At 36.7% G+C, this 26,411-nt stretch overlaps 1 protein-coding gene across 1 annotated transcript in view; it reads right to left on the bottom strand.

Moving 5' to 3' along the window:
- Window positions 1-20,973: 20,973 nt before the first annotated feature.
- The window catches only part of DACH1 (dachshund family transcription factor 1), a 377,909-nt gene continuing 372,471 nt past the window's right edge, over window positions 20,974-26,411 (bottom strand). The window contains 1 exon segment of the mRNA XM_030476075.1: window positions 20,974-23,739. The gene's annotated coding sequence lies outside the window, so the exon portion shown is untranslated.

Below are 26,411 nucleotides of genomic sequence, written 5' to 3'. Positions count from 1 at the left end.
GTCACTAAATCTAAGAACTTTTAATGGTATTTAACTAAGATATTTCTTAATATATCCTGCTTATGTATTCTGATCATGTTTAGAAAGATATTTAGATCACTCTTTCCTTGAAAAGTAAGGGCATAATTCATCTCATCCTTATATGGGCATTTTTAACAAGTGATATAACCTAAAATTACCTATTATTCTGCATTTAGAAGGTATACAGTGATCATGTCACAGGTAGAGAGTGTCTATCCTATACAGCAACTATAACTAACTGTGCCCAACTCCTGTGAGATAAATCCCATGCCTTCTGTCGAAACTAAAGCCTCTTCAGGTGTAAGCCTAGGTCAGTATGGCTAAAGTAGAAAGTCTGCCCCTTCCTCTGAGCAACTTGTTATCTATTGATCAGGCCAATAATGGTCTGAGACGCTTACTGGATGTTGACTTGTATTTCCCAGTATTTCGCCATCTGTATGCATGCTATGGCCTCTTTTTTAACTGCAAGCACACAGAGGCAGTAAACGCTCATTCGGTGGAGAGTCCCTAGCGCACTGGGACTTATAGGGCCCGTGAAAGTAATTAGGGTGGCAGCAATAACTGATAACAACAGTAATACTAATAGCATACAAAAATGCAAGTAAACAAGAAAAGATTTAACTGGGAAAAAATAGCTCTGAAGAGACTGTTTTCTATGTGTCTTATCTGCTAAGAATTCATGCAAGTATGATAGCATTGGGAAGCTTCAAATAGAAAGTTAAGTAATTGTCCTAAAATTAGGCAATGCTCTTGCTACATTAAGAGGTAGGAAAATTATACACTGATTCCAGCAATCATCAGAATAATCATCAGAGCTCTGAGGGCACTACCAGCCCTAGTTGACCCTTGCACAACCCCTCCAGGACTCCCCCCACCCTGCCCATGGCCAAAGACCCCATTTCAGTCCCCCACGGTCTCAGCCCCAGTGATGCCACAGCAGGACTGGTCTCCAACTCCCTACAGGTCTCCTCTTCCTGGCCATCGCCCCACAGACTTGCGCCTAACCAGGGACCCATGTCCCAGCCCAGCCTCAACCCATCCCCATGGAGCTGCCAGATGCCTGGGGCTGGGGCTGGCCTGGTGTCCCCTGGCTGCTTTGCTCCTGACTAGGGAGTGGGATGGGTCCTGCGTGGCAGGCTGCCCTGATGGGCCCCATGGGGAACCCCCCAGCTTCTAACACCAGCAGTGTCCTGACAATCTGGAATATAATTCATCCTTCAATTAAATGCTATGTAAATACCTCATGTCAAGGTATTTGATAGTTCTTATACACAAGGCATAGGAAGATTTTTTTCTCACTGGTAGAAAAGCTCAAATTTTCAGAGGATGTCAATAGGACAGTCAGGAAGAAAAGCAATATCTACAAACTCTTACCCTTTCATTGCAGACAATGTGACTTTATTTACTAATTTCTTAGGTAAGAATATATTGAAATTGTTACTCATGATGATCCAACAGATTTTTTCCTTTTTTTTTTTTTTTTTTTGTAAATAAGTCTGTAAATTAATAAATGTAAAAGCAAACAAAGTGCTCATCCCTCTCTTCACAAGTCTGAAAATTAAATTCTGGTCATGGTAGTGTAGCCTTTCATATTTTAAAGGAATGCTTTTTCTCATGTTTGGGTCTTTTATGTACCATGGAGTCCATAGATTTTTATAAAAACAGTTGGCTGAACAGAGATGTCTAATGTCATTCTGGATGTCCAAAGGTTTCTGAGATCTCGCACAAGGTTGGCAGATACAACAGGGAAACCACAGGAGACCAATGCTCTTCTGCATTGGAAGCTGAAGGTCAGAAAAAGAAACGCAAATTATATTTTACCTCAAACTAGTCTAGTCTTTAAGCAAGTTAATTAAATTGGGTTTAGTTTTGCTTTTGATTTTTGTTGTTGTTGTTGTTTTGTTGGTTGTTTTTTTGTTTGTTTTTTGTTTTTGTTTGGTTTGTGGTTTTTTTTCTTAAAGTTTTAGTTCCTTTTGTCACTTGAAATAAAAATGCGGGTTTTTACTTCTTTGATCTACTTGTCTTGTTTACTTGAATACAATCTTGAATATTGGAATATTGTATATTTTGTCTCTCTTTTTTTTTTCCCCCTAGAAATTACAGAGGGTGCATGCTAACTGACCAGCCAACTTAATTGGCCAACTATTACTGATGGAAGAGATAGGTCTCTTCAATTGACAGTTTGGAGCAGAAACATTTGCACTAAAGGACATTTTCTCTGTTTAATACAGAAGGAGAAAAGGAATAATAAAATCATAGAATGGCTTGGGTTGAAAGAGACCTTAAGATCATCTAGTTCCAACCCCACTGCCATGGGCAGGCATACCTTCCACTAGACCAGGTTAACAATTATTATCCAGCTATTCATCCTGCCCAAAGACTTTACATTGGCAATGTCAAAACCATTATTAGCAGTCACTAAATCTAAAAACTTTTAATGGTATTTAAATAAAATATTTCTGAATATATCCTGCTTATGTATTCTGATCATGTTTAGAAAGATATTTAGATCACTCTTTCCTTGAAAAGTAAGGGAAAAAGTCCTATGAAGGGTTTTGTTGTTGTTTTTATTTATTTATTGTTTGTTTGTTTGTTTGTTTTCAAATACACCTACACTTAAACATGCAGGCAGTGGTCAAAAGTCATTACATTCTGCCACAATTCATGGAGGTCTAAGATGTCACTCAGTGTTTAACCTTACATAGTATTACAGTGAAATATGTCATCCCTTTTGAGCGCACCAGCTAAATTAGAAGGTCTTGCAATATTCTTAGCAAGCACCAGTCATCAAGCCCTTTTAAACTTTCCAACACTTGAAAAGTGTGTTTGCAGTTCACACAGAGGCATGTCATGGGGCCCAGGGAACATTCATGCAGAAAGATGCTCAGAGGAAAGATAGAATGTTAGCATGTTGCAACAGAACACTGCACAGGCCAGAGAGGAACTTTTATAGCTTTAGAAATACATTGTCAGGTGGTATTTTGTGCTTTGAGCACAATGTGGATGAAAAATTTTTGCAAGATCTGCTGCCTTGCCAGACATTCAAAGACTGAAAACTAGACACTCTTGCAAGACAGTTTGTGATTTTACTGAAAATTCCAGGAGAAAAGTATAATTTGGAGGCATCCATTTATTGCCTAGCAGCAAATGACTCCAAATATTACAGTTTAAAATGTATTTTCTAACAGAGCAATTAATACTCAATTATTTCAAGGGAGAATCATATAATGGTTTAGGTTAGAAGGGATCTTAAGATCATCTAGTTCCAACCCCACTGCCATGGGCAGGCATACCTTCCACTAGACCAGGTTGCTTGAAGCCCCATCCAGCCTGGCCTTCAACACTTCCAGAGATGGGGCAGCCACAACTTCTCTGGGCAACCTGTGCCAGTGCCTCACCATCCTCATAGTGAAGATTTTTTTCCTAATATCTAATCTAAATCTACCCTCTTTCAGTTTAAAGCCATTCCCCCCTGTCTTATCCCTACCTGTCCTTGTGAAAAGTCCCTCTCCAGATTCCTTGTAGGTCCCCTTTAGGTAGTTGAAGCTGCTCTAAGATCTCCATGGAGCCTTCTCTTCTCCAGGCTGAACAACCCCAATTGTCTCAGCCTGTCTTCATAGGAGAGGTGCTCCAGAGCTCTGGTCATCTTTGTGGCCTCCTCTGGACTCACTCCAACAGGTCCACATCCGTCTAGTGCTGGGGGTCCCAGAGCTGGACACAGTACTCCAGGTGGGGTCTTGCTAGAGCAGAACAGAGGGCCAGAATATCCTCCTTGCTCCTGCTGGCCATGCTCCATCTGATGCAGCCCAGGATACGGTTGGCTTTCTGGGCTGCAAGCGTACACTCCTGGGTTGCGTTGAGTTTTTTGTCAACCAACACCCCCAAGTCCTTCTGCTCAGGGCTGCTCTCAATCCATTCTCCGCAGCCTGTAGTTCTGCCTGGGATTGCCCCAACCCAGGTGCAGGACCTTGCACTTGGCCTTGTTGAATTTCATGATGTTGGCATTGGCCCACCTCTCAAGCATGTCAACATCCCTCTGGATGGCATCGTTTTCCCTCCAGCATGTTGGCTGCCCCACACAGCTTGATGTCATCAGCAAACTTGCTGATGACTAGATCACTTGATCCCACTGTCGATGACACTGACATGGAATAATAATATAAGAAACTGAAGTAATAATAATTAGAAGAAACTGAAGGAGTAAGCTTTAAGAAAGATTGTTTTTGTTTTTGTTTTTTTAACTTACAAAGAAGAAAAGTCTTACAATAACTTTTCTTACTTACAATAAGTTTTCAGGACAGAAAACTACTCAGAACATAACTAATGTCACAAGTATATATTTCCTTGATCATTTGGAAACTTGAGGCAATTTTAAGTATAAGAATTTCTACATTAAAATACCACATCTAACAGTTTTACTTTTATAATGGTAGTTTTATGAGCCATATTTTTTCGCTGATACTTATTATTCTGTATTCTTTCTCCCAGAATTAGTGATGAAAAGTATCCACCAGTGACACACATGCTTTTTGACAAAGAATAATCTCTATCCCAACAACTCTAGATTCCTGGCACTAAACAAAGCTTCTTTAAAGTTTAAACTATATAAAAATTGCTCAATATCATTCTTGTCATGTGCCACCACTTCACAGAATCTTCTGTAGAAACCAAGTCACTATATATATACATGATATTGCCTGTTAATTGCAATTAAATGGCAACCTTTTAAGGCCAGTAAGTGATGCAGTGAGGTGTAAAATTTAGCAGGTTCATGAACAACCACTGATACAAACAGAGCTTTTGGGTTTGAGCTGCAGACTTTTTACTTGTCTTCTTTTAAATTGTAGGTTAAACTGATGGTAAATATTTCAACAAGTCAATATGTATATATAAATAGGTAGATCTCTTCATTTATTTCGAGACATCACCATTACTATTATTATTGTTGTAATACTTCAAGTCATCAAATGCTAGGTCTTTAAGTCAAATGGATTAAGGTCTAGTTTTATACCATTCAAATTTAAAAGGTGAGGTAAGAGCTGGGCAAAATGATAAGTAAAGGGAATTGCCTATATTCACAAAATGTGCCAATACTCAAAAAAGGATTCTACTGATTTTTGAGGCTATTAGGCTACTTCATAAAAAAGTAGAAAATAATATTATGATGTTCTTCAGTCAACAGAAAGGGATGGAGGTAATTTTTTTACGTTTATTTATATATACCCACAGTTTTTGACTAAGAAGGCCATGCTCCAGTTTTGTCAGAACAGGTCTATCCTTCTTGTAACAATGTACGAAATACACACATGCACACTGAATTATGTTTCCCTACACACCTTGGGAATTTTTTTTTTGTTTAATTCTTAGAACAATTCCTGTTCAACATCAGCACACTCGGGAGATACACTGAAAGCCTCTACAGAAGATAATTTTATATGATATGGGTTGTTCTTTCATCTGACAAAACTTTCACATAACTGTAAAATTAAAACCCCTAACATTCTGTACTAAGGAGATTAAAATATTTTTTAGCTTTTCTGGTGACACTTTAAGGCATTCAGTTTTAAACAAAATAAACACTCACCAACGTTGTTCACAGGGAGGAATCAGGAAAAACTATAACAGATTTTTTTTATATAACAACTTTTGTGTTTCCCTGAAGGTAACACCTTATAATTTAAAAGAAACTGTGCTGTTTCTAGATGTGGCCCTCTTCAGAAAAGCAAGAAGATTATAAAGATCACAGCTCAGATTTACAACCACTTTAGGGCAACTTCAGCAAGAAATTACAGGATAGAAAGTAATATTATGATCACAAACAGATACAAGTGATTTTTAAATGTTCATGAACTGGTGAAAAATACCTTCCCACTCAGACACAGTTGCAACAGAGAGCATCACTGCAAAATTAGCACAAATCTTCACTGGACCATTCAGTGTCACCAAGTATTCATCAGATGTGAATTACACTCTGAACAAATTGCCTGAAGGAACAGATACAGGGATTTTCATGTTCTAAACGTGCTTTCCTATTAGTATCAAAATAGTTCATTGGAGGATATCTCAACCCCTGAAGACATGCAATGAACAAAAATGCTACAATACTCAACCATTATTGCGAAGTACAGTCTTTAAAATTGAAAGATAATATACAGTACGCTTGACTTCCTATTCCCTTAGACTCCATTATAATCACCCTTATGATGAGCCACACCTCATTATAATAACAACCAAATTGCTTGGCTCCCAAGGGCAGACTAACAGCCAGGGTGGATTGTACTTATACTCAAAATAACCAGGAATAATCAAGACGAGTCTCTCAGTTTGACAACGTATGACCACTTTTGCATAACTAATGCTGTTCTGACAGGAAAAATGCTACAGATTAAGCAAAATGAATTAATCTGGTTAACATTGATTGCATGCATAACAGTGAGTAATGTGTCAGCATATATATTGCAGTTATAATAAGATCTATTTTCTAGGCAAAAAAGTAATTTCTTTAGAATGGAACTTAAAATCCTGTATATCACCTGTATAAATCTTGCATATTTCTGCACTGAAAGGATATGATACAGTACCATTTTTGTTCATTGTAATTGAGGTCAATAACAAGTATTGCTTATTAATTAAAGGATCAAATCATGAAGGGCGTTGGCTGGCAGTGAACTCAGTACAGAGATGTCAGTTTACACCTAGTGAAGATTTGCTCCATGGCATTTTATATCTTCAAAGTAATAGTAATAGCATTCAAGATGTTTGCAATGAAATACAAAACCATGTAAAACTCTCATGGTATTGTGTTTCACTACAAATACCAAACATAGATGAGGTTTATCAAAAGGTTTGTTAAGGTTCATGAACTTAAGACTGGCTTTGAATTAACATTGTTTTGTACTGAAGCCATACAAAATTTCCTTAGTTCATACAAAAAAATAGAGGAAACACTGAAGGTTCATCTCAATTTTCCCTTCATACTTTGATGGGCCATTTGTTAGGTCACCTGAGTCACTTCACTTGGAGGAGGATTCCACTGTGTATAATTCTGAGAGGAAATAAATCCATAATCACTGAAGAGAAAAATAAATAAAATAAAATAAAATAAAGTAAAAATCCAGATACATTATGCAGATTTAATGATTATTTGCATTAAATTTCCACAAAATTTTCATTAAGCACACTTCAAAAGTAATTTTCAAAATGGTTGAGATAACCTATATTGACCATGGTTTCCTTGATATCTTCTTCCCCTCACCCCCAAGCCTGCATCTTCCTGCAAGGCACAATCTTCATGGAAAACTAATGTTTTCAGTCAACCATTCGTACAGCATTTTCCAGGGAGTCTCCTTCAACCAGTTTCCAGTGAAAAGTGAACAGTTGCAATTTTGCCTGTAAAACTATTTACTTATAAATTTAAACAAATAAGTCTATAAATCCATTTCACTTCATGATTATCTGTAACAGAGAATGGAAATTGAAATGAGGCAAGTAAGGAAAACTCCGCTGCAAAGAAAAAGTTCAACAACTTTAAACAAAGTAAGCTTGAAATTAAAGAAAGACACATATATGGCAACCCTACAGAGCATGACAAGGAGTTAAATCAATACAAGAACAAATATGCTCTTTATTCTAACTAATTATACTTTTATAAGATGTTTGGCATATATGAGTATTGTTATTTCTAAATAGTTTAAAAACACCTACTGTATTGATTCAGAGTGGTGATTGATTGACATGGTTTGAGTACAGTGTAATTACTATATCCATGAAATGATTTAAAATGTACTGAAACAAAATTAATCTTGTACATGGGATATGTGTAAGTCTTATAAGTAGCCACCTTAATGCCAAAAAATGTTTAGTGATCTTTGTTATAGCAGGCTAACTTGCTTTCTTGTAAGAAGATGTATACATTGCATACTGTAACTCTTTTCCATGGCAAGTCTGTTCTGCATCATAAATGAATAGGTAGTGACTCAGAGAATTCATTTTTTTGTTGTTTATTTGTTCGTTTGTTTAAGACAATGTTTGAGCTCCTAGTGGCTTGAAATGTTCTAAAGATCAGTTTGGTTGGGTTTTTTGGCTTGGTTTGGTTTGGGTTTTTTTTGATAATGCAACTAGAAAATATGATAGCTGTAAACTATCTGGAGAAGAATGGCTTACAAAGTGATTTTAAATGGGATAAGGATCAGGGTATGAGAAAGGTGGGATGTGTGCAGTGGAAAGTAAAAAAGAAAGCTAATTAGACTCAATGTTGCAGCCATTCATAGGAGAATGATCTTGGAAAAGGCCACAACCCACAGGAAGTGGTCTAAGCTGTAGAGTAGTGAACAGTAACACTATATGGCTCAAAACTGACTTGACCCATGAATTATTTTTTTTTTTTTTTAGCCAAAGGCTTGTGAGTCCTCTGCACAGTCTAGAACTTATACTGCAGGAGCAACAGAAACCTTATGAGTTTTCTTCCATCAGGAAAGAAGTATGGCACAATGTGCCTTTGCTTTTCAGTGTAACTTTGTTCCTTGGGTTCTGAAAGGAAACAGAATTTATCTCTAAGTTTGCTGGATTAGGGTTTGGAATGGAAGTTGTGGGCATCATGTTCAGTGTCACCTCAGGGTTTAGACAGGCTTGCGAAAAGGAAAGAGAGGTGGAGGGAGATTACTCTTGGCAAGATCAGTTTCACTCATTTTCACCACCAAAATCACTTTGCGCTTAGAAACTAAAGTGCGTGTACATGTGCATGTGTGTGTGTGTGAGTATTACAGCAGATGGAAAAGATAGAAGAGAAGTCAAAAGGTAAATCTCACTTCCTACTACACTCTTTTTTTAATCATCTGCAATCTCACAATGCAATCAGCAGTATTCACACATAGCTACAATCACACACAGAAGACAGAGGGCTGAAGCCTGAGAATAAAGTCTTAAGGGAAATAATGAAAGGGTAGTAAAAAAATCCCTTTGCTATCTGATATTCTCACTTTGGTTTGGAGTGCTCATTAAGACTAGAAATTACAGATAAACTGATTGTAGAATTCATCCCAAAAGTTCTAGAGGCAGCTGTAAATGATTTTTCATACAGAGGTGACCTGTTATCTAATTTTCTAGATCCCACCAATGACAGGAGTTTTAATCTGAAAATCATAGCTTTCATGATCTCTTAAGTGTGAATCAAAGAGGCCCAACTTTACACAGTGCCTCAGAGCTTGGGACCTTGAACCAGGACCGAAGCAAAGTTAAGAACTACAGTCCATTGTACTGAAATAGAGGTGAGAAAACACAGTGTGATAAATGAATCCAGCAGGTAAAACCAAAAGCCCAAGGGAAAAAAAAAACAATCTTGAAATGCCACCTTTTTCTTACTTACATTCAAATGAAAAACTATTAATTAACTGTACTAATATACCCATTTGGGAAGCCCTTGCCTGAACTCAGCATAGGGGCCTATACCTTTAGAGGTTAGCATGCTTTTAAAAGGATTGTTTCAATATGACCTTTGCTTTCCACAGATATCAGCCCTCCTTTCACAGCCTTTTGAAAAATAGAAAAGGCTTACTGCTTGTTGTGCTGCTGAAAAATCAGTACAGGAGACCAAGTTAGCTTCTTTTCAAAATCACAAGAACAGAATAGTTCAATAAACTCTTAATGCAGAATTTTGTTGATAATGCTTTGAAAAAACACCCAAATGCCAAACTGCTAAGTTCTCACATACCTGCTTAAACTGGTGAGAAAGCTGTCACTTTTTATTTTTAAACTGAACAAATTTGAAAGGTTTGTCAATGGACAACAGCACAAATCCAACTCTTCCAATGACATAATGCCATTTTAGAGCTATTTTTCTGAATGGTAAAGCTATTTTTCTTTTTGTTGTGGTGATAATATCTCACAATGTTATTCTTATTTATGACATATCCCCCTGAAGGAACTAACATTTTATAAGAAAGCCAGACGAACAATTTCCTGTCCCATCAGATGAATTCACTTCCAGATCATGAGCACCGTGCATTCAGCAAACCAGGATATTGGAGATGTCAATGAGCGAAGTTGCAGTTCTCCTACTTTTTCTCTTAATCTTTTTAACTCTCCACCACCCTCAGTTCTTTTAAAGATTGCCTGAAGTGTTCATTTATGTCAAGGCATGTTATTTACTTTCCATTATGAACATGACATTGCACAACTCCATTAGAAATGGAGAGAAACATATTGCCTTCCAAAGTGTAAGTATTGCTCCATCATCTATGAACAGAAATGAGTGCTGGCACTAGATGGCAACTACTTACAACAGATATTCTAAATGTTATGAACAAAGTTTCATTTTTGATAATGTACCAGAGAAAGATAAAATGCATCAAAAATACTCTACTGAACAAATTTATCATTTACATTGTCAGCCCATCAAGATTAGTCATATAATTCATAGGCCGATTATGTGGAAGTCAATGAATCAGATAGATAGCAAAATATTTTCTAGTGGCTTTATGAATGGTAATCAATATTGTACCTAAACAAAGTTAATCTCTAAGTGTTATCGCTAATAACCAAACCTTCAGAATTTTAACTTAAATAAATAGGAATAAAAATAACCAGCTATCCATTCAGCATCTGATTCTATAGGTTAAGGAGTAGCTAAGAGAAAGGCTGCTCATTATCTTTTATATAAAGCAGAAACAATATATTTTAATCCAGTGAAAAAGATGTCTAAAGCATTTTTATGGAGAATGGTACCACTAAAACAGTATCGCGTGGCTGAAGGAGGGGGGAAGTGGATACTTAGTTTCAAGAGCCTCTAAACTGCCATATGACTTCCTAACCCACACTCCTTGATACAATGAAACTGCAAAAGAGTGTCTATAATATGTATAGACAGTATACATAAACTGAGAAAAAAAGAATCATTGAATATAAAGGTAGTTATGTCTGTCGATGTGTTATATCTGAAACAGAAAATTTTCAGTTTGTGGTCATTACTCATTCCTGATGACATTATAGAAACTCTTTCCATAAAGACAATCCAGTAGCCTTCCACATGCTTCTACAGCTTCAAATGTGAAAGAACAAAAAGTTCATGATTGTCATGAGACTTACTACTTCAGTTAGGTACCTAAGAAAGCAGTCTCAGAAAGATGTTGACTAAATTAACTATATAGCCAAAGAAGAAAAGGGTGCCTTTGCTAGTCTTAGAGAAAGACCAAGGCCACCTGTATTTACAGAACTGAATAGAGCAACCACGATTTTCCTCTAGGGTATTTCATAAACACTTTTCCATAACAACAGGGTATTTATTTTTGGAAGAATGATTTACCAGGTGGAAGTTAGACTCTTATGGTACATGAACTTCAATCTTCATAGTTATTTCTACATTGTGTTGTAAAACATTCTTTTACTTCTTGTATGGAAAAGTGAAAAATCATGACAAAAATAGGGTATAGTTATAATGTGAATTTATTTTTAAATCTCAAAACATTTAACTTCAAAAAAGAAAAAGCAATTAAAACAACAACCAAAAAATCATTAAAAATATTGAATTCTTCCAAGTGTCCCAGTCTTCAAAGAAGCAAACAAACAAAAAGGCCAGATGTTGTTTCATTCTAACACTACTATTGTGCCCTTCATATTCTGCACTGCAGATACACATAAAGATTCTTGATTATCATAAGCAACGTGAAGAAACCAGCAAGTACCATCATTGCTTGCCAAATATATACAGAAGTGGTGGACCTAGTTATATGTATATTGTTCCTCCGAGTGGTGTCACTAGAGGGCTCACAAACTAGTTGGGAGGTTACTAGGTACATATGCAAAGGATTTGAAATGTTGGAAGAAGTTTGGTTTGGTGTGGGTTGGTGGAACTACTAGTAAAATCCAACTGCTTCCCAACGTGTCTTATAGGCAACTCCTAGGCAAACCTCATTTCCTGCCACAGATGTTGGCTACAATGTACAGCTTCATTGACTAATAAAGACAAATAGGCATCTTCACAAGTGATACATCTAATCCTAAAATAGGCAACCAAAGATTGATGACAAATTATTTATTCTTTTGAGGTGTGTATTTTGTTCATTGGCTATAAATAGGTCTAAAAAATGTAGCTCAAATCTAACTTTTAGCTATCCTAATTTAGGGATAATAAATTTCATAGCTTGTCTCCAGAGCTGATCTATGCAAATTGTACAGAACTGTAATTAAGTTGTAACAAATTATTACACAAACTAGTGAGAATTCAAGAAATTCAAAGCACGTCTCTCTGCATCACTGGTCAAAACACCTACATGCAAACCCAATAACCTGCTGCCAAACACAAGTGGAATTCCAGAGCTTCTTTGATCCTGTATCTCAAAATGGTTTTCTTTTAAACCTGCAAATACTCAGTATTCAGGCCAGTTTAGGTGTTACTGTGACTGGTGTATCAAAACCAACTCTTAATTAAATCCATAGAATGATCAAGCAGAAGTCAAGAAGGAAAACAAGAAATAAGCATAAGAACCTCTGAAGCCAAAATAAGCCCAATGAAATAATTAGTCAGAAAGAGTTTCTTGCACAACTAACTGTACAAAGAAAGAATAAGAAAGATTAGTAGAATGGAGGCTTATAAGCATATGCCCTCACATTTTCAAAACTAATGCAGGCAAAGCTGTTATGGTTCCAAAATCTGCAAAATATTAATTATTTAGTTTTGTCTTCCTATTTTATAATTCATTCACAATTAAACAAGTTGTAATTACAATTCAGATACTGGCAAATACATTCTATGGTGTTAACTATTGATAGATTTGTAAACGAAAGCAGCTGGACTGGAATTTCTTCAAGGAAATATTTACATGCCAACAGTTTATCAAACTGAAAGTCTGCAGATAAATCTACACATGGGCATTATGTTAATGACGATAGCAACGATGATTCATATTCTTAGTCGTAGCTGCTTTGTACTGCTACAGCTGTAAAAGAATAAAACCTGGAAGGAAAAAGGATAAGGAGGCAGGCCTAGGGTTTTACTCCCCTCCCTCCTTTCAAGGTTGGAACATTTGTTACATTATACTAGAAACAAAGATTAACAATAGGGCTATTGTCCAAGATTGTTTCACCTCTAGAGGCCAGATTTCAGAAGGCATGTAACTGACGTAGGATGCAACTAAGCATTTCATGGGATTTTACAAAAGCACAAGCACCTAGTGAAATTTTAAATGGATATCCTTGCAGTTTGAAAATCCCAGTACATAACAAACCCTATCTTTCACAAACTAAGTATTCATGTGTTTATTAAATCTTACTGCTTCAACACCAGAAAAATATTAGTAACTGCTTTAAAAAATGCTACCTGCTTGATTCCTAAGCATAGGGTCAATTTGCACACCATTACCCAGGTCTTGGGATTTCAAGGGGATCATACACTACAGGAAAGCATGGACATCTTCCAATCAGCATTCACTTGTCACCCTTTTGCGAGTGACTGATACATAAGTATAACTCTTATCAGAGTACCTCAAGAGTTCAAAACAGGAACCCTGACTTCAGTATATGTATTTGAATGCAAACACATACACACACACAAAAGAATAAACGAATGAAAAATATTAGAAAGACGTGAATAATAATAATAATAAAATCTCAAAACAGGATGGTGCATAAAGTTAGGTAATTCAGAATTTTGTTCTTTTCAGGAGAAAATCAGGAGAAAGAGGCACTTCCCAAGGAAAATTCAACTCATCGTTTAATTCTGCATCAGTAATTCATTTTCTGAAGGAGCTTGCTTTTAAGGAGAATTAGGAGTATCTGAAAAGAAATCTCAAATTGGACGATCCCATTCCTTACTGAGCGTGCACGATCCCTTCATTGCTCATGCAAATCCTTGCAAGTTTCACTGAAACACAGTGAATTAGGAACATGTCCACCTAGTAGAGACTCAGCCTTGTTCTACCTTTATTAGCTACAATGAAAGTCACCCATTTCAAAGGCAATTAGGTAGGGATGAATCTTTCTTCCTTTCCACTCCCAGATAAAGCATTCTTCAGGTGAGTAGGTGAATAATTGGGGCGGCTGGTGGAATAGAGTCAAGAAATATGAAAGTACAATTAACAATGGCAGCAGGTGCAAACAAACTAGACTTGAGCAATGCCAATTTGAATGTGACAGGGGGTTAGGAGTGGTGCGTATGGTATGACTGAGCAGTTGTGTGTGGGTTATATGCGAAAGCAAGAGATACACTGTAAATTAAATGTAATCATTAAGGTTAAGGAACCCTGTGTCCAAACAGTATAGAGCAATCTTTCTGTGTGATACTCCCTCACCCTCCAAAGTGAAGTTGGGTCTTCACAAACTACCTTCTGGGCCTGACCCACACTAGCTGCTGCACCATCCTCAGAATTGTCTACAGCAGAGCTAGCTGGCATCGGCTGCCACTTGGCCAGGGACAATTCTAACAACACAGCAGCATGAATGATCACATTCCCATGACTTGGAAACTGCTGACTTCATTCAATTTTCTGTTTTAACAGCCTAAAAGAATAATTCCAGCCTTTTTGCCCCCCTCCCCATCCCCCTTTTTTTTCTTTATATATTTGGGGGGGGGGGGGAAGGGGTGTGGGATGGTGTGGGTTTGTTTTGTAGTTTGCTTTGGTTTTGGCTTTGGCCGTTTTTTTGACTGTGTTAAGATCAAAGGAGGACCATATTATACAATTTGTGCCACATCCTAGCATGTCCTACTGCGTACATTCAGTGTGATTGCCTTGTATAAATAATGAACACTTTTCACAGCCTGGAAAACTCTGGTTTATTGAATATATAAAGGACAGCAGTTTTGCACATGCTCAGTAAAATCAGTATATCCTGGAAGCACAAGATGTAAGCAAAGCCTTATTTACGCATGTAGACCTCTTGTTTCTTGGTGTTGGATTTAATGTATACATGCAGAAGAACTACAGGGGATGCATGGTTAGCTGGTAAAGCAGTGAGTCAGAAAAACTGGCAGATAGAATCAGCTGTGGCTGCTGCTAAAGTGATTCATGCAGTCCTTGCTAGCTCCTGTTCTGCCTTTGAGAAGGAAGCTGACAGAAATATTCTGTGAGCCAAGTAAATGCTTCTGTTGAGCTCTCTGTGGTCTGAAGACTGAGAACCCCTGCTTATTGCGCTGCTAAAGCCTAATCAAATATGAGAAACCACATAAGATTTTTTAATGTGTAGTTTGGAAATTATATCATCTAGGAAAAACAATCAATCAAACAAACCAAACAAAAAAAAAAAAAAAAAAAGCATTAGAAGAGTGCCATTGAGTTAAAAGAGCAAAATTGAGAAGAACTGGTGGAACCTGAACACTTCTATTTTCACCTGTTAAACTGTTAAACTTCTTTATATATAGTAATAGAAGAATGGGATGAAAATCAAAGAAGAAAGGAGCTCTTTTTACCTTGAATAGCACAATATTTAAGAAAAATATTTAACACTGAAAGCTCTTCACAGTGCACAAAAGCAAACTGCAGTTTTCAAAGATGTCCTCTGGTACTAATGTTCTTGTTTGCCAGAAGCTCATTTGCCATGGCCAAATGCTTGCTGATTCAAACAAAAGCACCTCACCAATTCACACGATAATTTAAATTGAACTTGGCCATCTTAGATTAGAAATTACTTAAATTGAAAAAGGAATAAACCTTGCTCAAAATACAGTTTGCTCTTTCTGCCCCAAATTAAATACAAAGGAATGATATAGTAGCACTCTCTTTAATGACCACCACTTAGAAGAATATGCAGCATTTGTTAAAAGGATTTGAGTATTTTTAAACTCAAATATAACATACAACTACAGACTATTCGAAAAATGCGTTGTACAACTCATCTACCCATACTAGTATAATGGGAGGCTCCAGGATCAGTAGAAGTCCTAAGGTAAGTGCCTGCTATTGTTCTCACAACAAAATACACTATTCATACAGTCCCAAATACAATTTTTTGTATGCTGATAGTGGCTTAGTAAATTAGAAGGAAAAGCACTAGTCATTATTATCACTATCTGTCTCCACTCAAGTAACACCTGGCAGGGGAAAAAAAAAAAAGGCAAAAACTTTTTTGAATCAATATTGTATTGGTCAATTTGAGCATAATTTATACAAAGAAGATGAAGTATGGCAAAGCACAATATCCCTGATGCCATTCATATGCCACTTTATTAGATGTCTTCTCAGTCCCCTCATGGCCTGTTCAAAAGCTTCACCCAAGACAAAGCCCCACCTACTAGCTCTAATTTATCAGCTACACTTGAAACCTGAACCTCAGCAGGGTTTATTTGACCTTTTGGAGGCAATGCATTGCAGAGGCCAGCAATTCCATTCACTGAGTGAGTTTCCATTGCTGATGGCTGCAGTGCAAGGAGGGAAGAACCACAGTATGACATGATGCAATCTGTTACAGTTCTAGGACTGCATGATGTCACAATGGCATTACCAGCATTGACGTTTCCACCATTTGCCAGTCCTAGGCTTGTACAGAGCACCAACTGCTAAGGGACGAACAGAAAGTGACAAAATCTAGATTATGTCCTTTTGCATGACTAGGTTCCACCAGGAAAAGAATCTGCTTTAGGGGATTGAGAGCACACCACATGCACAGATGCAAGGCAAATTCAAGCTACAGCTGCTCTTTCCATGTAAAATTGCTAATATAGACACACCTCTAGTGTGCTTTTAAGAGACAGGAGCTACAAGACACCAGGTCTGTCCACTTCTCACGATAAGTGCTAGGAACAGCTTCTCAGAGAAACATGAGGTGTTCCTCATGTTCAGGTTATTTCCTACTCTTGATGGGCTCACACTCCCTCTCTTTTGTACCAGTAGAGTGCCAACACTAGACAGCTACAGCTTGATGTACATTGGGATGAAGGAACAGGAGTAAAAAGAGAACAAGAGGAAAACCACATTGTTCAGCCTAGTAGTAGGGCATATAGGCTATTGGACTCCTGGGTTGTGGAAACGGTTGTGATTGGCAGCTGTGTATTCCCTTGTTTTCAATGATTCTGCTTGGTTATGTGGTGAGATATCTGAGCACGCTGCATCACGTTGTTCACCTTAGATTTTGGCTACAAAGAGGAGGTTATGCTGGAGCTAGGTATCTACGTTCTTCAAAGGGGAACTGAAATATCATTATCAGTGCCCAAGGGGTGTACAGGGAAGTCATGGAAACATTTAGGAAGCTTTACATATTTCAAAAAGGCAGGTTATTTATTACTGTTTTGAATTAGGCACATGGAGGCTGCTGGATTTTCTTTTTATGCATTTTGAATTCTGAAATACATGGACTAATTCTGTACTATAACCTTTTTCATTTGCCTTTCTTCTCTGTGTTTGTCTATAGCTTACTTTCACTTTCACTGCAATTTTGTTTTCAATCCTTAATTCACCACTTGTGTCTTATCTTCTTACCAGATGCCATGTATACACTTACAGTGTTGTAGAGGTTTGAGTCAAAGGCAGACAGGATAAGATCTCACCTGGAAGAAAATGAGAATTAAAGACTTTTCTTACTATTATTTACTGCCTCTGTAAGTTCTGTGGAAGGTGGCCTGTGAACTTGTTCAGCTTCTGCCACTGAAATAGCTTCAAAAGGTAATAGTAGCATCTGTTTCCCAGAGGTGTGCTTGTTATTGATCAGCTCACAAAGAAGGTAATACTTTATCTCTGTCCTCTGCAATTGTTAAATTGAGTTCAGATTGTTCAAGAGATCCATGTGGAAACTTATTTCTGGCTTCCAATATATCTTACCATCACTCAAAAGCCGGATTCTGCAGCCTCAGTTTGGTCATAGTGAACAGAAGCCAAATGGTTATTAGTTTCTTCTGAATGGAATTGAAAGCAATGTCTGCTTACCCCAGAACCTGCCAAATGAGTTTGTTTGCTGCACCTGTATCTTACCAGATCTTTTTAAAGAGTATCTTTAGAATCCAGTTTCTCCTTATTGTATCACTATTTACTTCCACCTGGACAGCTGAAATTTCCTCTTTTATGCCATCTCTATGTTCTATTAAAAATTCTGTTGCAGCCTCATTCTCTTAGCCTGTGCTCCTAACTGCAACTTCCCTTTTCTTCCTCCTACTTTGCAATTCATCCAGCGATTGACATCCCCAAAACAAACGGGCTTTTTCACCTACGAAATCCTTAAGCACTGAGCTCTAGCTAAATATACTTGTACTATGACACAACTTCACAGATACTGACAGTGAAGCCCAAAGATACTCTTTTTGTCTCTCCAGTTTTACAATGCCAAGTTTAATCTTTCCATATCTCAGCTGCTCAACCTCCATGACAGCACCTACTTGACAGAGAAGCCAATAAGTCAAATTAACCATTTCAAACTCCTCTGTATCTCAAAGTGGGGATTGTTCCAGTTCATCATTTCCAGTTTTCCCTGTCTGGCTAGTGTACCCAATAAAAATTGAATGGGAAAGTTCACTCTAAGCCCAGTTACTTCCTTTATCCATAGCAGCTAACCTTTAAACTGGGCAAAGTTAGATCCAGTTTCTCAGGGCCTTGGTCACCTCAGGTTTGAAAACAAAAGACGGAGATCCCAGAACTTCTTTGGGAAAACTGTTCTAGCACTTCATCGCTCTTATTTTGATATCGCACCTGCCCCCCATATCCAGTTGGAGTTTCCTTTGTTACAACTGGTATCTGTTTTTATTCTTGGCCTTTTGCTGTATACAGCAAGATTAATCTAACTCTGTCTTTATGATCCAAATTAGAGATTAACCAATTCACTGGACTATGACAACCATTGTTACTATAACTTGGATGAAGAAATCATGTTTACCCACAGATTATGTGCAGATTCTCCCAAACTGCACAGCAGTATTTGACCTTTGGGTGAACATCTGCAAAGCTTCCAAGTACTCTGAATGCCTAGATTTTTTTATTTCTAACATGATCCCTTGTAAGAGCTTGAATTTCAGAAAGCCTTTGTTTCCTCTCCCTTTGAAAATGAAGCTTTTTACCGAACAGTCTTCTGCTTGAAATGGTGTGGTACTGGTGGTAGTGGAACCATCGTCACTGATCAGGGTGAGTTCTTGCTCAAGCAAAGGCACAATAATAAATTCCTCAGTATCTTGTGGATGAGTCAGGCAGCAGCTACTAAACAAGTAAGTTTCAAAGAACCCTTGAGCTACAGCATTTTGTTCTATGAAAGGCACCGAAAATGAAGTTTGGCCAACAAAACTAACTTGCAATCAGCAATCACGCTTGAAAATCTTGGCCTCAGGCTTTGTTTATTGCACAGTCTTGTGTTAAGTAACATGTAAGCAAACAACAAATGAAGCAATTTTCAAGAATTCATAGCACCTTCAACAAATAAAGTGGTTTACCTTTCAGGTCAAAGCCCAACCTTAAACCGCCTTCTATAGCAAAAATTTAAAAAAAAAAAAAAAATCTTCCTTACTTGAGTCTGTCAGTTCCTCAAGGATTCTCCTGAAACTTAAGGCATCTAGCTGCCATCTCCAAACTTCTTCAGGATCTGACCATAACCTGCTATGAAGTTTATTAAGTTATATAGCCAAGATGCACTTAGGGTGGCCTCTTCTTGATTTTGACCTGAGCTTTGACAGATCTTAGCTTTACTGTAACTAGGAGCTCCAACATCTGACTACCTATTGGCCCATCCAGCCTCAGCCCTTTTTTAATCCCAGCTAGTGTGAATGGATAAAGCAATGATTTATTAATGGAGATAGAGTGGAACTTATGTGAGGCCAGGTTCCTTTCCTGCTGAAAGAAAATACTTCCTGGGTTGCTTTAAAACACATAGGTTGGTTGCTAGTCTGTTACTGTAGAGATCATTCAGTTTCAGGCATGAGCTGGACTGAGAGATTAATGAGTTTACTTTTTCCCTGCTTTAACTGTGCCAGAGCTGGGAGGATGCAGATGCAGGGGAGCTGGCTATGGCACAGCTGGGATGCTTACTAACGTAGACAAGTGGGACATTTTAATGCAGACGGCAGGAGACTGTGATTGCCCTACATACAGATAGCCAAAATCCTAATCAACTAGCCTGCAACAACAACCTGCCGGAACCCAGGAAGCCTGTCAGCCTCATGCTTGTAGTCCCCAGGCCATCTAGGGATAATGAAATTTGCTGGTCCAAGAAAGCTAATCTATTCCACTTTTCCAAACAAGCCTGCTCCCTAGTGAAAGCAGAAGCATTCATGTAGGTATGGTTCAGAAACGAAAAGAAGGATAAGACAAAGCAAGGCCAGTCAAGGCAGGGCAATAAGGGACAATATTCACAATCAATCACACATCTTTGACTTTTGAATTTTCTATAAGCAAGAATATCTTACTTCCAGATTTGTTCTTAAACAAACATCTCTACCTTAAAAAAAAATAATAAATACCACTTAAATATATGCTAAGCCAGAACTATTTCTTTCTCCAAATGCCTATTTAAATGTATAAGTACTTGCTGTTTGTTAGAAAATGTGTTTCTAAACACATTTTATCAAGTGAAGGAGATTTGAGACAAAACCAACTGGATTATCCCTGCATTTTTGTAGTTAGGGGAATAACATGTTTTGTTCCATCAATGTGTCCACTTTACATTATTCAGCACAAAGCTCTGTGAAATAAGAATCATGGGAATATCACAGTATAAAGGAAAAAGGTACAAATAACAGCTTCATAAACTGAGAAATGTACATAAATAAATCATGTAGATGGGGGCAGTTTGCTTAGCTGGCAAGAAAAAAAATACGGAAAATCTGCTTGTTAAACAATAACCACAGAGTATGCTTTTATGGTGTTTTTCACCACAGTAATTCATATTACAGATAGAAGCAGTTGCATGTTAAATAAAATCATTCAGCATTGTTCTCACATTACAAAGAGCTGACTTATGTTGTTTTTAGATGCCTCCCATTATAAAGTAAATATTCCTCTGATGTTATACATTTCAGAAAATTTAATAAAGATGAACTGTAAATAAAGTCACAGGGAGATTTCAGACAGTTTTATTAGCAGATTGTTGAAAAGAAAAGAAAATTAAATACAATAACAGTAAACGTGGTTCTCACATTGAAACCAGGCTCAAATAACTAGGCTACCATAGAAAAATTTCCAATTCTTGCATTATGATGTAAAAACAGATTTTTGTACAGATTTTGTACAACAAAATTCGTAATAACCTTTTTTCATTTTTAGAAAACTTTAAATATATAGATAAAAATAGACAATTTTCATAGGTCCTACATGAAGATGAGTATGTTCTGTTCCAAGGGCTTGCATAGAGCGCAAATGTGGTTATAATATAGAACAACTAGACATTAATATCTTTAAGATTACAAAAGCATATAAACAATAACATGAGCACAATTTCTTCATTATCTATGCAAAAAAAAAAAAAAAAAAAAAATCCAAATCAAAACCCAAAACTAAAATACCAACCCAAAACCTGCATAACTAAAGAGGGGCAAAAAATTCAACTTACGGTAACATCTCATGGTCTGTAATATTTACACTGGTTTTAGCAAGATTCTTTCTAAACATCCAGCTTATAAATTGGTTCCCCCTTAAACCTTAACATTTCCATTTATGTACCAAGCCAAACACTGAGGCATTCCCAAAGGTCTTGAAAGTATATACTGTAAAACTACTAAACCTACTTACAGGTGACTCTATGCAAGGAGCAGAGCAATGGTAGATGCTACTATATATTTATTTCAGTTGTAGGCTTTTAATTCTCTTTCAGATATGAATGATTCAAAAGCTTGCCACAAGTCCATCTAACTTTATAGCTGTTAACCCTTTAAAGACTGCATATGAAAAAACTGGAGTACAGAATCCCATATGTGTTCAAGCAACTACAAAAATTATGAAAGAATCATGGTTAGAAAATAATATCGCTAGAAAGTATTAGGTAACAATATTTAATGAAAAATATTGCTCAATATTTCTTTAAAAAAAATTACCATGATGTGAACTTGTATATACATCTTTCTATTGTTAAAAAAGGATTGTGGTGGATTAAATATGAACTGCACAAAATAAACATGTACCAGTATTGCAAGGAAGACCTACAAACTATAGAAGCTCACTGCTAGAGTTTACAAAACATTAGATTTTTTTTTTTGACAAAATAATATTAATATCCAATCAGAACTATTTTTAAAGCAGTATTTTCTTTAAGTTAGGCATCTTAGACATTTAAGGTTTTGATACGTTTCCATGTAATAAATAATATTTTATATGCATAAAACATTAGATGAAGAAAGCATAATCACAAAACTTACAGTAATAGCACTGATTCACAAAATCAGTCTTTAAAGGGGTAACCCAAAAGTACGCAAAGCAAAGAACATAATTTTTAGTAATGTAATAAGCACTGTGTTGCAGCTTACTTCCAGTTATCAGCACAAAGGTGAAAACACATATTGTAGCTTTCATAAAGACAGTGAAAGTAACACATAACTACCCATCCCTAAGACAAGGTGGGAGCGACAACAGACTTCGACTGTATCACTCAGTTCTACGTGGAATTGGACTGATACACCAAGTGTTTGTTAGGTTTTCTTTTTTTTTTTTGCAACATTGACGTAATATGACATTAACATATAAAAATATTTCTGGCATTTTGACTTGTTGCTCAGCCACAGTCCATTCTTAAAAGTGCACTAATCAGGGCACTAACCAGGGCTCAATATACAAATAAAAGTGGCTGATACAGAATTCTGACTTGTTACCAGATGCTTAAGATCTCATTCAGTAATACTGTGACTCCAGGACAAATATTTACATGCCTGCATGCGTTAAAACTAGAAAGGTGTCTTTCTGACCAACAGGGTGACAAAACAATATTATCTAAAATTTTCATTTCCTAAACTCTAGATTTCTACTGCATACATAATACCTTCCGTGTGTGATTTGTGTTATATACTGTACATATGACCAACAGTTTGATAAGAAGCAGTCTTTTATTTCATAAACCCCTGCCAGTTTACAATGAGAAATTATTACTCTTTCTATTGTATTTTTTTATTTTAGGAAAAGAGTCTTGGTGAACAGTAAAACAGTTTGTTTACATTCAGCATTTGTTTTCACTTACACAAAATTCCATTTCACTTTATGTAGTCTAACGTGTTGGTCTCTTGGAAAGCATATGGAAAAATGTCTTTAGAAGAAAACCCACAATCATAGTTTGAAACTGAATGTATCAATTTTTTTCGTCTTTTACCTTTTTTTTTTTTTTTTTTAATAAGAATCCTCTTATGCCCTCTACAAGTTCATTTCTGAGCTGTCTTGCTGGTTTCGGTATGAGATAACAGTCTGTAAGTGTACTTGGACACCGCTGGAAGGATCATTTGATGCGCTCAAATATAGAATCATCAGAGGAGGACAGAGTCTGCATTCCTTGAAAAAGGGAATACTCAGCCTTGTTCTGACCGCCTGTAATTTTGGATACAATAGTCCGGCGCAGAGACACAGATTTTCATTGTAAGAAGAGTGCTACTGTACATTTACGAACATTCTCTGGGTCTCCAGGTTGAGCCACAGGAGATAACCAAAGGAGGACACTCTTGCAGAATTCTTTACATTTTTGAAGAACATTGATAAATGAAGTTGAGGAAGTTGGCTTGAAAACACTTTGTTTCCACAGAACTCCTTATGAGTCAATGTCTTACTGCAAAGTTCTTTACTGTAGCACAGGTATTTTCAGCAGGAAAAATTCAATACATGACAGTAGTTTTCAAATAAAGTCTTCCATCTAAAATATGAAAAAGAAACATTTGCTTTATACATTTATATCCTCAATGAATTGAAAAGAGGAAAGAACCCACAAGATTTAAAAACCTCTGCAGAAGCAGTCTGTAAAATGCCACCTATGGTACACTGTGTTTAAAAAAATAAAAAATAATAAAACCTGAACATTACCATTGCATTTGCAACTGACAGTGGTCAAATTAGCTCCGTTGAAAATTGTATGCACTTTGCAAGTTGCGAATACTGTAACACCTTCTAAAGCTTTAATATATGCTGCACTCCTATCAGTGCTAGGGCACAAGGAATGTAGGTGGAGCCTCTGTGCATGTGTTTTTACTGATATGCAAGCTTAACTGAATGGTGCTGAACAGCAATTATTTCCTTCATGGTTGCAGAGCAAAAGTCTTCTTGCATGCAATCGTTAGTACTCCCATCACTAGCGGCATAGCTCATACTTTCTGATTTAGCTATGTTGTTAAATATACCATGTAATGTAACCATTGTGCACATTTGTAGCTATTTATATAGAACCCAGTATAGGATATTTAATCGGTATCAGTGAAGTATAGCCTCCTTTCCCCATAAATGAGATTAACTGAACAATTACTGTGTTAAAGATGTAAGCACGTCTCTCTCAACATTTTCTCCACCCAAGTGAGGAGTATATATTTAAGTGAGATATGTGTAATGGAGAGAAACAATAAGCTCACCTACCCAGTAGCTGTTGATCTATAAAAACTTGGAGACCACATTCTGCCATAACATATTTTCATCTAATTTACAAATGTAACACAATCTTTTCTTCACCAGGGACATGAACATCTTATATGCATCTATTCTCATAGCAAATATAAAGATTTTTTTTACTAAACAGGAAACAAAAAAACTTCTTAGTTTTCTGAACTGTAGGATAGAAAGCATTGCTCCCTTGTACATTGCACATTATGAAGCATATTAATCTTTCACAGTGCATAGTTATGAAACACTACTTATATTTTAGAATATAAGTACAAACTGTATCTCAATGCTTGAAGTCTGCATGAAACCCTTCTTTTGGTCCAAGTCAAATCAGTATACATTTGTAAGATTTCAGATGGTTTTGTTTCTGCTTTGGTTTTCTTTGTCTAACTTCTTTATTCCAAATCAGTCTTTAAAATTCTTATTAGATGTACAGGAAAACAATTGTGTGAGCTAAACCTATATAAATGAATGCTGAGGTTTCTTGAATGCTTGGCTTTCACTGAAACATGCAGCATCACTTCCACAAGATTACTGTAACTGTTGAGAGAAACAAAAGTTTAATTTGAAAGCAGACAAATGTACATCACATACAGGTGTGAAAATTCGGCCCTTCTGTACACTCCTTTCAGATTTGCATTGCGTAGTTTCTATCAGAACTGCTGGGGAACAAAGGAGATGGTAGAATTGCACACTCTGTCACAGAGACTCTTATCTAGTGTCCCTCTGTTTTATCTTTTCCATCACTAGTTTTCTTTTGCAAGCTTCAGGTGTGTACCCCCTTTTGCTACATTCTCCCATTTTTACATTTTCCTGCCCCTTCTCCCTACTCTTTCACCTTCCTAGCTTTTTTTGGCAGAGTAGCTGATAACTTTCCCACCACTTAGACTGATTCTACTCAGAACCTTTCCACATTCTCTTTACTTTTTACAGACTTTTTGCACTGAAGAGAGGTAAAAGAATTTGAGTAAGGCCTTAAAGACTTTATCTGATGCATGAAAAGCAACCAAAATGCATATGGGAATTCAGGAGAGAAAGAAGGAACCTCTGACATAGACCTTGGTAAAACCGAAGGCCTGGTAAACCGTCTCAAAAGAAAACCTGCATCAAGTACAGGAGAGCCAGAGCTACTACTGGCTATAGTTGCATATAATTCTCCCAAATATATTGAATAAACACAATAGACATTTACAGCACTAAAGCTGTCCAGATACCTTTGTAGGAGAACTACTCTGCATTTATACCAGCACTTTGGCTGTCCTGAATGCACACTTGCTAATGAGTGCTATACATAATTCCCACTCCTAAACATTAAGATAACCTACAGTCAGTAACTTGTATGTTATTTTACTATATTAGGTCTCCATATAGCTTTTAAAATAAAATATTTATTAAAACATTCTCAATTAAAAATACAGTTGTAGGAAGCAGAATCCTTGTAGCAGCCAACAAAAGATGAACAGCAGTACATTTTCAAAAGTCAGCTCTATTTTACACTGCTTAAGGATCCAATCTGACAGTGAAGTCAATAGGAGGTTTTTCACTTTTAATGGAAGACACTATCAGATCCCGTATTCTGTATCCACAGACAGTGAACAATAGAAATGGGCAGCTTTACAAAGTATCTTCCTTACAAAGTAAGAGGATATTTGTTTCTATAATTTAAACACTTTCATGATGGATATCTACAATAAGCAGAAATCTTCCTGTTCCTCAAATAACTATATGATGGACCATTAAGAGTGCAATTAAATCATCTCTATTGATAATGGACTTAAAATGCCATATAGGAACTCAGCAGCTGAACTAATATTATTGCTAGGCTTATTATAAAACAGATGATATATTTTCCATTAACAAGTTTGACTAATTACCCTAACATATGGGAAAACACAGAAAGTATCAGACACATCAACTTTAAAATAAACCCTGACATAC

Source organism: Strigops habroptila, chromosome 2, assembly GCF_004027225.2.
Source record: "Strigops habroptila isolate Jane chromosome 2, bStrHab1.2.pri, whole genome shotgun sequence".
NCBI lineage: Eukaryota > Metazoa > Chordata > Aves > Psittaciformes > Psittacidae > Strigops > Strigops habroptila.
Note: the sequence above shows the minus strand (reverse complement) of the source record. Positions and strands in the feature narration are given on the sequence as shown.